Source organism: Tenrec ecaudatus, chromosome 6 (genome assembly GCF_050624435.1).
Source record: "Tenrec ecaudatus isolate mTenEca1 chromosome 6, mTenEca1.hap1, whole genome shotgun sequence".
Classification (NCBI taxonomy): Eukaryota; Metazoa; Chordata; class Mammalia; order Afrosoricida; family Tenrecidae; genus Tenrec; species Tenrec ecaudatus.
Window position 1 is genome coordinate 44,070,670 of NC_134535.1, and position 12,860 is coordinate 44,083,529.

The 12,860-nt window shown below is 42.2% G+C and overlaps 1 protein-coding gene across 1 annotated transcript in view; it reads left to right on the forward strand.

Moving 5' to 3' along the window:
* Nucleotides 1-2,413: 2,413 nt before the first annotated feature.
* SLC6A15 (solute carrier family 6 member 15) overlaps nucleotides 2,414-12,860 on the forward strand; it is a 47,174-nt gene continuing 36,727 nt past the window's right edge. Inside the window, exon 1 of the mRNA XM_075552743.1 lies at nucleotides 2,414-2,663. The gene's annotated coding sequence lies outside the window, so the exon portion shown is untranslated. The remainder of the gene's footprint in view (nucleotides 2,664-12,860) is intronic.

The window sequence follows — 12,860 nt, forward strand, 5'->3', positions numbered from 1 at the left end:
AGCACAACTTCGTTGGTGAAAAATGACATCCACATACCTGCAAAGATCAGTTAATAAACCAAAACTAAACTCACCTCCACTTAGTGGATTCTGACTCATAGCAGCTGGAGGTAGGGTAGAACTGCCCCTGTGAGTGTCTGGGACTGTCACTCTTTAGAGCTGTAGAAAGCCTGCCTTTCTTCCATGGACCAGTTGGTGGTTTAGAACTGATGGCCTTGTGTTTAGCAGCCCAAAAGCTGAACAAGACACCACCAGGCTTCCTCTCACACCAAACCCATTGCCACCAAGTGGATGCCAACTCCCCGTAAAGCCAGAGGACAAGGTAGAACTGCCCCTGTGGGTTTCCGAGACTTTAATGCTTTATGGGAGTAGAAATCCTCTTCCTCTCACTTAAAGAGGCCAGTGTTTTCGAATTGCTCATCTGTTGGATAGCAGCCCAAGGAGTAGCGGGGCTCCAGGATGATTACATTTGTGTACACAGAATGCTAAGGGCAAAATGAGATGACTGAAGATTTACCAGCTTCTCCAGTTTGAAATTCATCAAACATGCAGGCAAGATACATCAGCAATTACTGGCGATTAGAATACAACAGTTGGAAAAAATAATGATCAGCCGTCAGAAAATACAGTCTTAAGGGTAGAAATTAAACCAGAGATCACACAACAGAATTTTACAAGGCCAATGACGTATTCATTGCCAATACCTCACAAATGTCCAGATGAAATATATAGGAATAAAATGGTCTATTTTGGTGGAAAGAGACAATGGAAAAGCTCAATATAACATCTTAGAACAGCAATAGACTCTAGCTGCTATATAAAATATCAGTTTTTCATATAAAATTCATGCAGAAGCTGAAGAAAATTAAAATAAGTGCAAGAGAGTCACATTATAAACATCAATGTAACATGCCTGAATTGAAAGGACACCGAGAAGATAAATTTGACACATTACACATTTAGTAATGACTAAAGACTTTGGTGGTGTAGTGGTTATTTGCTGGACTGAGATCCGCACGGTTGGCAGTTCAAAGCCTCCAGCAACTTTGAGAGAGAAAGGCTGGGCTTTCTACTCCTGTAAAGAGTTCCAGTCTCAGATACCCAGCAGGGTTTCACTGCATCAGCATGGATTCAATGGCAGTGAAAGAGAAAGACTTGTAAGAGCTTTATGGTTCCTATATTTATTTTTCTGTGGCACATTTCTAGAAGAGTATTTGTCTACCCATGGCACAAATAGACATTCAGATAAAATCTAGTTTTATCTATTTACTTTTTAGGGCAGTGTTGGAGGAGGGGTTGAGGAATAATTCTCTCCGCTGCTTTAGACGGAAAGGATTAGTGGCAATGTTCTGACCTGAAGTTTAGGTCTTGTGATTTCTTTCTAGGAGATTTTTTCAGTGCATGAAAACCTGCCTCCAAAGACTTATTATTTAATTCAATCTTAATTGGATTCAAACCTTAAAAATCTGAGGGATTTTTAGAAGGCCTAAAAGGACGCACATTTATTCTTTTAAATGGTAATATCAGTCAGCTGTTCTTTGCCAAAACACTGAACCTTTTGGTTGGCCAATGGACATCACGTACATTTTGCATTTCGCTCACATTTTGAAAGCTTCAAGGGCTCAAATTTTTAATCCCTAAGGTATTCGCTAAATTCAGCCATTTTTTTCCAAAGGAGGGGCAGCATTTCGCTCAGCGATGTATGTTTTAGTCATTCTCTATGCTGTTTAATCATGAGCTTATCTTTATTGTTCTAAGAGATAAGGCAGCCTTTTGCAGAAGAGGGGGAAATTGAGGGGCCAACAGGGCATTAACAGGGGGCAGCTTGATGGAAAAGAAAATGTCCAGACCGCCTTTCTTTGGCAAGAGATGTAAATGGCCGGCATGGGGAGAAAGCCAGAAAATGGGGTTCTTGGGACCATATTTTTTTCCTAGAACCTAATCCAGTTACTGACTTGGAGAACACTGAAAAGAATGCCCCAGGATCATTTCTGTTGTTATCCCAGCGGAGACAAAGGCGCGGGGAAGTGGGTGGCATTTGGTGCCCATCCCTTCACTGCGTGGGCTGGGTGCAGACGTGAGTGAGGAGTGAATGTTTGTTTTGCTGTGGAGTTGGGCTTCCCCAGTCCGTTCTAGGATGATGCTGAGGCTCCTCGGGCCCAGCCTATGGATGGGGGGGATGCCACCCGGCAGCCGCAGCAGCTTCTGCGTCAAGGGGCGGCGGGACTGGGACTGGCTTCGCCTAGCGCTCCCCGCCTCATCCCTCCATCACCGCGCCCATCCCACCCCACCCCACCCCGCCCGCCCCACCCCCAGCTAATCGGAGGCCGCCGCACCGACACACTGGGCACGTGGGTGCCTCCGTCACCCCCTCACTCACACCCTCACCCTCACCCTCGCGCGCGCGCAGCCGTGCGCCCGGATCCCGTGCTCCTCTGCTGACAGACACACAGGCGCCCACGAGTCTACCCTTGTTAACCCCCAGGGCAAAGACCCTTGCACAGCACCCACAACGCACACCCCCGGCACGCAGCTGCTCCCCGCCAGATACCTCCCGGGCGGCCCTTCTCGCAGCCCCCACCACCTGGACCAGCAGCTTTCTCAGCGGCCGCTACAGCCGGGTCTTGGAAGCTGCCAGGCGCCCTGAGCGGACCCAGGAAAAGGTAAGGAATGACCCGCTCCAAAGGGGACCACGCGGTTGGGGGAGGGGTGGGTCTCCTCTGGGAGCCCGGGGGCTGGGGAAGAGAGCAGACTTGCTTTCCAGATCCCGGGAAGGGCTCAGATTATGTCCTGGGAGACTGCCGGGAGGGAGCTCAAAGCCATCGGGGGACGGGGGGAGGGGGCGAGACGGTGTCTGCCCAGCGCCCCACCGACGGGTCCCGCACCTGTCCACGATCCAGGGCAGCAGCAGCGTCTCTGGGGAGGCACACGAGTGGAAACGCGCCGCCATCCCTTCCGGTGCTGGAAATTCCCATGGCATCCTCGGCAGACCTTCTCAATTCCCTGTCACGCCAGGGTTGGAGGAAGGGTGGGGTCCGACTTGGGAAAGTCCAACTGGGCAGCCGGGAGGGTCCGTGCGGAGGGATGCGCTTCCAGTGGTCCTCGGGGACGGGAGGGCGGCGGGGCTTCTCTGCGCTTTTCCGCCTGCAGGTGCGGTTGGCTGGCGGCACCCCGCGATTTGGGGTCTTGCCGCAGCAGCACAGACGAGGCACGTGGCTAACGAAGAAACACAGCTCGCATGGTTTTGATGTGTTTTTGCTCGCCCTGGATTTCGAGAGCGAGGCAAGGGGGCTGATGGTGTGGGGGACTTTAAGGACAGGGTAGCAAAGAATTGGGAGCTGGACCGTGTGTGCGTTTCTTTCCCAGGGCCGGTGTAGTCTGGCCTGGCCCAGGACGTCGGTCTGGGCTTGGGGAGCGCTTGCATGTCTAAGTGAGCACCAGGCCAGTGAAGACGAGTGGATCCCACGGCCTGAGAGATCTCCCGGGCTCAGTAGCTGAGGGGCAGGATTGTTTTGTTTTGCTACCCCCCCCCCTTCCCCCCTGGCATCCTTATTTTAAGAAAGCGAAGCGCTGGGCCGGCGCTCTCTGGTCTCTCCCTCCTTCTCCATCCTTCCACGCTGGGAATGGCTGGTGGAGTAAGGCAGGGCGGGGCTTGGCGGGCGCGGTGACGTCCGCAGTGTTTGGGTGCTTATGCAAATGAGACTGCCACCAGCTCGGGTGGGGTGGGACTCTTTCCAGTCTGGGTCTTAAAGGTAGACTCTGCTTTAGGAAGCACCATTTGCGAGATTTACTGTCCAGAGGTACCAGAGAAGTGACCAGTGCGCTTTAGTCTCTGCAGTGGACCTCCTCAGTACCCACTGTTCACAGCTAGGATCTAGGATATACCTTTCGGTGCGTGGGTACTTTTCCAGGACAGTAATTAATTGACCACTTACCTCTTATGTGAATCATTGAATGTATTAGTATATTTTTATTTTCTTTCTCATAATTTTTCAGGAAGATGAGAATTGACACTAATTTGAAAGTAACTCATGATTCAAGAATTACTTAGTGTTTCCATGTGTCACTCAAGATGTAGTTTTTAATGAAACGTATGCATGGTTCTAGAAAATAAAAGTTCTATCAGTCAGCTAATCAGGTAATTAAGAAATCGTAGGAAAATTGAAAATTCCATAACTTAGATATTTTACATGCCAATAATCAATCAACTGAGATGTTTACATGAGTTATTGAAACATTTAAGTCAAAGATTAAATAATATAAGTCAGCATAATTATTTAAAGCCAAATTCCATATCTATTATTACTAGTTTTTCGACTGGCTACCGTTCATATTGAGAGTGTCAGTGCTAAGAAACAGCTCCTTGTCCTGTGCAAAAAGAAAGCACATTTACGAATAGGTAAATTTTGTATTTTTGAAAACTTTGGGGTCATCATTTAGACAATTAAAAAAATAACTGAGTTAGAATGGTAGATTAGAAAATCCAATATTATCAAATGTTCCAAAAAAATTGACTTAATTTTTTATTTTTGAACATTTCTATTTAACTATTTTTGAGGAGATAGAATTATTAACATTATTATTCATAAGCTGTCTGATGTATTAAAAACATTTAATTTTACATTGCCAGGAATTTTATATTTATTTCTAGTTTGCCTAATAATTTAAAGATTAACTGTTATCTTTGAGTAGAATGCAGATCCTAGGAGGCTTGTCACCTATCAAACTGACAAAGATCAAAGAATGACTCCCTTTATTAAGAAGGCAGACAGACACAGACACTTATATATATGGTGTGTGTGTATATAGTGAGGAAACTGTTGCACTGTGGTCAAGTTTTCTGAAGATTAATTAAGTGAAAATTGAGATGAGGAACTATGTACGGGGTCTTCAAAATGTTTGTGGAGAAACTATGTAATTGTTTCATTCCATCAACTTTTAGAAGGCCCAATATTAAAAAATGAGTGGGGTGGAATGGAAGACATATTAGCTTCAATATTCAGAAAATATCTGTGGAGAACTGGTTCTTTTTAAGGAGGAAGACACCAACTGGATCTCCTGAGCCAATGAGGAGAGGATATAATATTTATTAAAAAATATATATTCTAAAATAAAAACCTCTGGGAAAACAGTTTTCAGGTATTGCATGTTGTCAGATTAGTAAAGTACAAATGTCATTGGGTATTTTGTTCAAACATTCCTAGTAATAATTATCTTAAAATAGCCGGTCAGAATTGGGAGAGTCCATTAATGTGGCCACTTATAACATCATAATACTCTATCCAGTCTGTACCAGTAGGTTTACTGGAGCTGTGCTTTTTCTGGGGAGTGGGGGTTGCAAACTGGGCACCCTGGTTACACATTGGGCTGCAATCACAGGGGCTGCTGCCTTCAGCCCCAGCAACTCCATGGAAGAAAGACGCAGCCTTCTTCCTTTGCAGGCAGTTAAAGTTTTGGAAACTCACAGGCGTGGCTAAGCGTCAGCATTAACTAGATGGCAGTGGGTTTTTTTGGTTTGGTACTTTTTCTGTAGTTGCTCTTTATTAAGTTAAGAAAGTTACTTTCTATTCCATTTTTTAGGAGTTTTTAGTCATGAATAGATGTTTAAATTTTTCATTCCTTTTCTGCATTTATTCATATTATATTGTGCTTTTTCCTGTTTAGGCCACTAGTAAATATTGATCTTGCCTTGCAGACTTGAAATAAACTACACATGGTCTTGTTACGTAATTGTTTTCTGTATATTGCTGAATTACATTTTTTTAATATTGCAGTAAGGAATTTCATTTCTATATCCGTGAGGGATATTGATCTATTGTGCCATGCTAGAACTGTGCTTGTCTACTTTTGGTATTAAAATAATACTGGCTTCATAAAATAATTCCTAAATCTGCCACCATCTTCTATTTTCTGAGATTGCATTGAATTAGTGTTAATTTTTAAAGTATTTGGCATACTTTTCTAGTAAAACTCTATGAATTCAGAGGTTTATTTTTCAGGAGTTGAAAAATGATGAATTATATGTCTTAATGGTTATATTATTATTAGATGCCATTAAGGAACTTTTGATTCATAATAACCCCATGTGACAGAGTTGTACTGCCCCACTAGGTTGTAAACCAACCTACTTATATTGCTGTATTTCAAGCTAGTTTCTTGTTGACCGCGTATATTATGGGAGTAGTTTTAAATCTGATTTTTTAATTATTATTTGTTATTGATCTATTTATATAATTATTACCATATATAAACCGAGTTTTTCAGCACATATTTTATGCCGTTCTTGTGGTAAAATTCGGTGCCTTGGCTGACATTCGGTTTGGCTTATACTTGAGTATATATGGTAAGTATGTTTCTATGAAGATTACAGCCAAGAAAGCCCTAGGGTGAAGTTATATTCTGTCACATGGCTTGATATAAGTAGACAACAATTCCATGGCATCTAACAGCAACAACATTATTTACATTTAACATTATTATTTATATTGTACAGATTAATTTTATTATAGGTTGATATTATTATTGATAAGTTATTGGTTATTTTTTCCCATCAGTTTTAATGGCATTTAATTTACATATCATACAATTTTCACTATTTTATTGTTGTTTCCTGGGCTTCTTGTTCATTATTTTTCTTTCCTTTCTGGTTTCTTGAACATTTAGAAAAATTCAATTTTAACTAATTCTAACACCAGAACCTAAACTCCCTGTCATTCAGTAAATGCTGACTTGCAGTGACCGACAGGACAGCGTAGACCTGCTCTTGTGAGTTTCTGAGAGTGGAGTTCTTCTTCAAGAATTGAGGAGTGGATAGTTGTGAAGCTCGGAGGGTAGCTCTTTGTCATAGTTTAAAGCCCTATCTTTCTCCTGAGACTTGACTAATAAAGGTGAAGTAACACTTGGGGAAAGTTCCAAGGTCATGTAATTTGTGATGTTCAAATATATATTTGAATCAAAGAACACCATGTGAAGTGTAACTTGACCTAAATATTTAGTGCGGCATAAACTATTTTCAATAAAGCAGTATGCACTTCCTCTCTCTCAGGCTAGTTAACATGACGCTAAAAGAGCCTGATTTTTTTTTTTACAGGTAAGTAGAATGAAGCGTGAGAAATGATACAAGTTCTGTATCTCGAAAACTCAGGCTGAGAGGGGAAACCTGGTGCCCTTGTTGGAACAGCAGGTCGAATATACCCAGAAACACGTCTAAGAACGGTGGCACCAAAGTGTGTGTTGGGCAGTGTAATGTAACCTTCCTAGTCATTTTCTATCTCTGTACATGTGAGTCTGTGTAATACATCCAGATATATGGGTATACAGTTAATAGTTTTTCATTTATAATTACAGTTAATAGTTAAAGATAATAGTTTCTCATATTTAATCATAATATTATTTAGAGTTCCTTGCTAGCAAACTGCAAAAACCGAATCTCCTTAACAGTCATTAAAAAAAAAAAAAAGAAGAAGAAATAGAAAGCACAAAGCCTGGCTGGGTCAAATGCGCCCACAGAAACAATGAGAGTGCTGGGCACCGAGTGGGTAAAGGTCAAGAATGCAAACAGTTCTGAAAACTAGAAACCAGGATCCACGGCTACACAGCAAGGCATAATGGAGGAATTGAGAGGTGTGCCAACATTTTGGTTAATTTGTCCTCTCTCTTCAACAGTAAACTGTAGGAGGGGAGATTTTAACCAAACAGCTACTGAAGATTATTTCCAACGATAGTTAAATAGTTTTTATCTTTATTCACACCGTCAATATTTTGATTTAGCAGTTCATCCTATCAAGAAAGGGCATTTATCTCTTCATTCTGGAATCAAATGGTGTGATTTGTGCTTTCACCAGTGAGACAGTTGCAAATGTGATAAAAATGGGAGATCTGGGACTAGTTCATTAGATTTGTTTTCTTTGGAAAATCATCCTGAGTTTATAATATGAAGAAATGGGAGCTTCCCTTTGGAGAAGTTACATGTGGGAGAACTAAGATGCCTACTTCCTGTCACACATGTGAGTGAGGATCTTTTAGAAGAAAGGACATGCCCACCCCCACCTATCTGAGCTCTAGGTGACTGCACCTTCAGTAGTGACCCGAATTAGGATCCTTAGAACAACTGAGCATTTAAGTCCAGCTCAACTGCTGACGCTAAGAATTATGAGTAAATCAAATCATTTATGAGCCACAGATTTTGAAGTAATAATTTATGTATTAATACATAATTGAGAAAAATATAGACTTTAAGTGGTGGTAAAAAACTCAAACCTGTGACACTGATCTTAGACTTATGTTCTCCTTAGTAGGCTAATGTGCATAGCAAATGCATTGTACAATATGATCGGAGTGTTCGTAGGTACCATCCAGTCTGCTCTGACTCACAGTACCCCGTGCACAACTGAATGAACCACTTAGACTTCCTCCTAGCTTTCATGTCTGAGCCCAAGCTTGCAGCCCCTGTGCCATCCATTTGGTCAAGGACCTTCTTCTCTATCACTGTCCCCTACTCTAGCAAGGATGGTGTCTTTTTCCAGGAACTGGCCTCTCCCGACTACGCGTCTGACATGCTAACTCTTGCCATCCTTGCGTCTGAGGAGCGTTGGGGCTGTACTTCTTCCGAGACAGATCTGTGTGCCCCTTTGACAGTCAGGATATTTTTGATATTCTTCACTGGCGTCATAATTCACACACATCAACTGATTCAGGTTTTCTTTTTCAGTGTACAATTTTCACATCCATATGGGGAAATTGAAAATTCCATGGTGTGGGTTAAGCGCTCGTTAGTTCTCAAAGCAATAGCCTTGTTTTTCCAAAAGGTTTCGTGCATCTGCTTTACCCAATGGAATGTGTCCTCTGATCCCCTGACTGCTGTTTCCATGAGCAATGATTGTGGACTCAAACAAAATGAAATCCATGACAAGAAAGATTATGAAAAGATGAGTAAGTTAGGCTCATTATACTTTAGTCTGTCGGTTTTTATTAGATAGACTCATTCACTTCTTGGAGTCCCTGACTATTGCAAATAGTTACCATGACAGATTCTATTTGAAAGCTTGAGGGTTTAGGTTTACACTGAGGTACTTTGGCAGAAGCTGTGGGAATCTCATTCTGAAAAGTCAGTCATTTTCTCTGTGGTGGATTACAGTTCTGTTCTAATGTACTGGTCCTGAGGATTCCCTGGAGCCAGCATTGACTCTACAGCAACTTATATTTATCACACAAGTCCATTTGTCCTAGATTGTTGGTTTTCATTTTGCTGTGTTGCTCAAAGGTATGACACCAATGTTTTAAATACCAGCAGAGTCATCCATGTTGAATAATATTTCAGTGGAACTTCAGGACAAAGAACATACACTGAAGAAGGAGTAGGCAGTCTACTTTCAGCAGATTAGCCACTGAGACCTTCTGAGTGGCGGCAGAATGCTGGCAGATGTAGTGGGAAGAGTCCCTCATGTGGAAGGCAATCAACATATAACTGAGGGAGTGCTGCCTTCTCAAAAGAAGACTCAACCGTGAGGATGTGAATGTAATCAAGCTTTGGGGCCTTTCCTTCTTTTGATGTTGCATGACTTGAAATGAGAAGAAACATTTGAAAATATTAATGGTTGGAATATGAAGTGTAAAAATTATGAACCTAGGAGCATTGGCAGTTATAAAAATAAAACAGTACGTAAAGATCAAAGTATTAATGAGCTTCAATGGGTTGGAACTAGCCATTTCAAGCAGACAGACACATGGTCTACTACGTTGGAACTGACAAATTGAAGAAGAAGGACATTCATCACGGAAATGAACATTGATGTGCAACATGGTCAGTGATAGGGTAATATCCCTATACCTACAAGAAAGGCTAGTTACTGTTATAATTTTTAAAATTTACACACTAATCACTAATGCCTAAGATGAAGAAATTGATTAAAATGTAATCAAGGTACACTGATAATTGTTGGTAATTGGAATGTGAAAGCTTGTAACAAAGAAAAAGATTAGTTGGAAAAAATTGACTTTGGTAATATCATGATGGAATTCTGCAAGACAGATGACTTGTTCATTGCCATTATGAAGACCTTTTTTCAAAACACTCACATGATAGAATAGAAAGAAATCATCTGTGGAAAAATATGATAGAGAACCAGTATCTTCAGTCAGAACAATGCCAGTGGTTAACTACAAACTAGACCACCAATTGTTCATTGGTATGATAATTGGACAGTCCCTCACAGAAGGGACACATGTAAAGGACCATATATCCAGGGTGCTTTAGAGCAATGGTGTACCATAACGTTCCTCTAGTTTTTAAAAATTTCCTCCTCCCACTATTATGACCTTAGTTTTACCTCCCCGATCTTGCTAGAACTGTGTATTTATTGGTACTAATAAGATCTTTCGATGCTTGAAATCCAAGATAGATAAACTCATCAGAAATAGTAATGGGAGTAATGAATGACTCCATGAGGGTACAGGAAGAGGAGCGGTGTGTGTGGGGGGGCGGGGAGCAGGGGAAAGGAGAACTGATAGCAATGATGACTGTATAACCTCCCTCAAGGGGAACCAACATCAGAGTTTTAGGTGAATGGATTCATTGGATGGTGTAAGTTATGGCAAAAAAAGTCATAATAATCATAATATCTCTTTTCTATCTTAGAGTTTTCTACATAATTCCTTTTTGTGAAAATGACTATTTATTTATTTATTTCTTAAATTTCTTTTGTGAACTTTATCCTTCTTTGGAGAAGTCATTTCTTTGAAACTGTGCGGTTCTTTGCTTTCTGATATACAGCATGCACCTGCCTTTTGCCTACGTTTATTTCTTACCAACACTCCTAGGCTCCATGTTTTAATGAAGTTCTTTACTAAAAAAATCTTAATAATTTACTTGTCTTAGAATTTGGGGAGTTCTATCTTTGAATACTATTTGGTAAAGAAAATGTGGCAGAGAACTGATGGAGTGAGCTGGAACACCTCACATCTTCAATTAAAATTTATTCTCTGAGATAAACATTAGAAAATATGTTCCATATAAGACTGAGTGGAGATGGGAAACAGGCTCTATCTAGGATATTGGTGGACTAGTGTGGATGGTCAAGGTCCCTTCCACAGCCCTGTGGGATCTCCTGTCCTTTCAGGTTGTTATGAGCGGTTAATTCCTTCTCTGGAGCTCAGGACAAGTTGTCTCTGCGTTAGAGAGGGTGTTAGAGAATCCTAGAAGAATGGATGCGGTGAGTCCATTATACAGACAGATGCTTGCATCTCTTGAGATGGTGGCCTGTCAAAGAGGTCTCTGCGTGTGCAGGTCAACTGCAGGAGCTGATTGGCTTTGGGATGTGTGATGTTGCTTCTGGGTTGACAGGTGCGGGCACTAGTATTGCGTTTGTCATTTGGCACAGGGAAGAGAGGTCATGAGGTGGAAGTTCTGTCTGACAGAGAACGGGTGCACTGAGCACTCTTGCCAGTCACCAAGCTGTTTTCTGGGTGTGCTCACTGCTCTTAGTTGGGGGCCAGAGTGAAAGTGTGCAAATCACTGATATTGGGTGGATGGCCTGACCTTGTGCATGTAACGTTGAGTCATTTCACCCTAGGCAGTGGGTGGTGGGTAAACCTAGGTGTTACCATAATGAAGGGGTGGGTGAGCTTGACTAAGAGCGTACATTACAGCAGGAGACTTCCGTGCTACGGGAAGGAAGGAATGATTAACGTGGCCAGGCTTGCACACATCAACTAGGACCTTGTAACTCACCGAGCGGGTAGTGAACATGGTCAGGCTTGCACAGATGATGGTGTGTATCCTGTGCTTCCTGGTGAGAGTGGTGGACACGGTCATTTTTATGGTCCTCAGCGTGGACCACCTGTTCTTCAGGCAATGGTAGTGGCCGTTACCAGATTTGCAGGCTTTAGCTCTGTCAACTTGTGCCCAGGAAACATGCTAATTTGAATGGTAGCCTGGGTGACTATTTGAACAGGACGGGTCTGGGGGTGGGGGAAAGGTGTTACTCTGTGGGTTGGTTTTCCACTGGGAGACTCCTCGAAAAATGGGTGCCTCTAGACTCTAGAGACTAGCATTCTCTGCGCCAATAGCTTTCTAGCTCTCTCTCCCCCAGTGGACTTGTGTCTCTACTTCCTCATTCTTTGAGGCTCAGATGACTCACCCGGTTTGACTCAGTCTAGAGGTTCGTCTGGTCATTCTGTTCCTTCCCCCCCTTATGGGATGCATCCTCCTTGGCCGTGTCTTGTCCTTGTCATTTCTTTCAGGTTGTTTATATAACATCCTTGCTCCGAGCTTTGTTGCTGCTTTCCTGCATTCTTCACTCCAGGTTGTTGTTTGACAGGGTTTCCAAACAACTGTTCTGCTCCCAGCTGGCCCACTGATTGCGGTCAGTCTGCGGATCTCTGTTTCCCTCATGGTACTGTTTTGTTTCTTGTTCTAATGGATGCTCAATCTGTTTGATGCTCTGGGATCTGAAGGTTTTGGAAGGTTTTTTGTTTTTGTTTTTTTTGCCACCTGTGCACTCTGTCTATTTCACTTAGTTTCTTGGGTAATTTTCTCAGGGGTTGTTATAGTATATCTCTCTACAATGCTCTCTTGAATGGAAGTCTATCATCTCTCTCTTAATCTTCAGAAAATCCTATCCTAAAGTGATTGCTTCTGGGATTTTAATTTTGGAAACAACCAAACATAAGTAAAACATAGAGGTGATGGATAGTTTACATGGTCACATTAAGGTTTTTGTTTTCACATTGATTTACTCCGCATACTGACTTATCCATTACAATTGTAAGTTATAGTACAGTGGGCTCCCTTGTCTACCCTGTATGCAAATCTAATGACAGATCCCTTAACGAGTTCTATTTTGTTGTTGAAATGGAAGAAT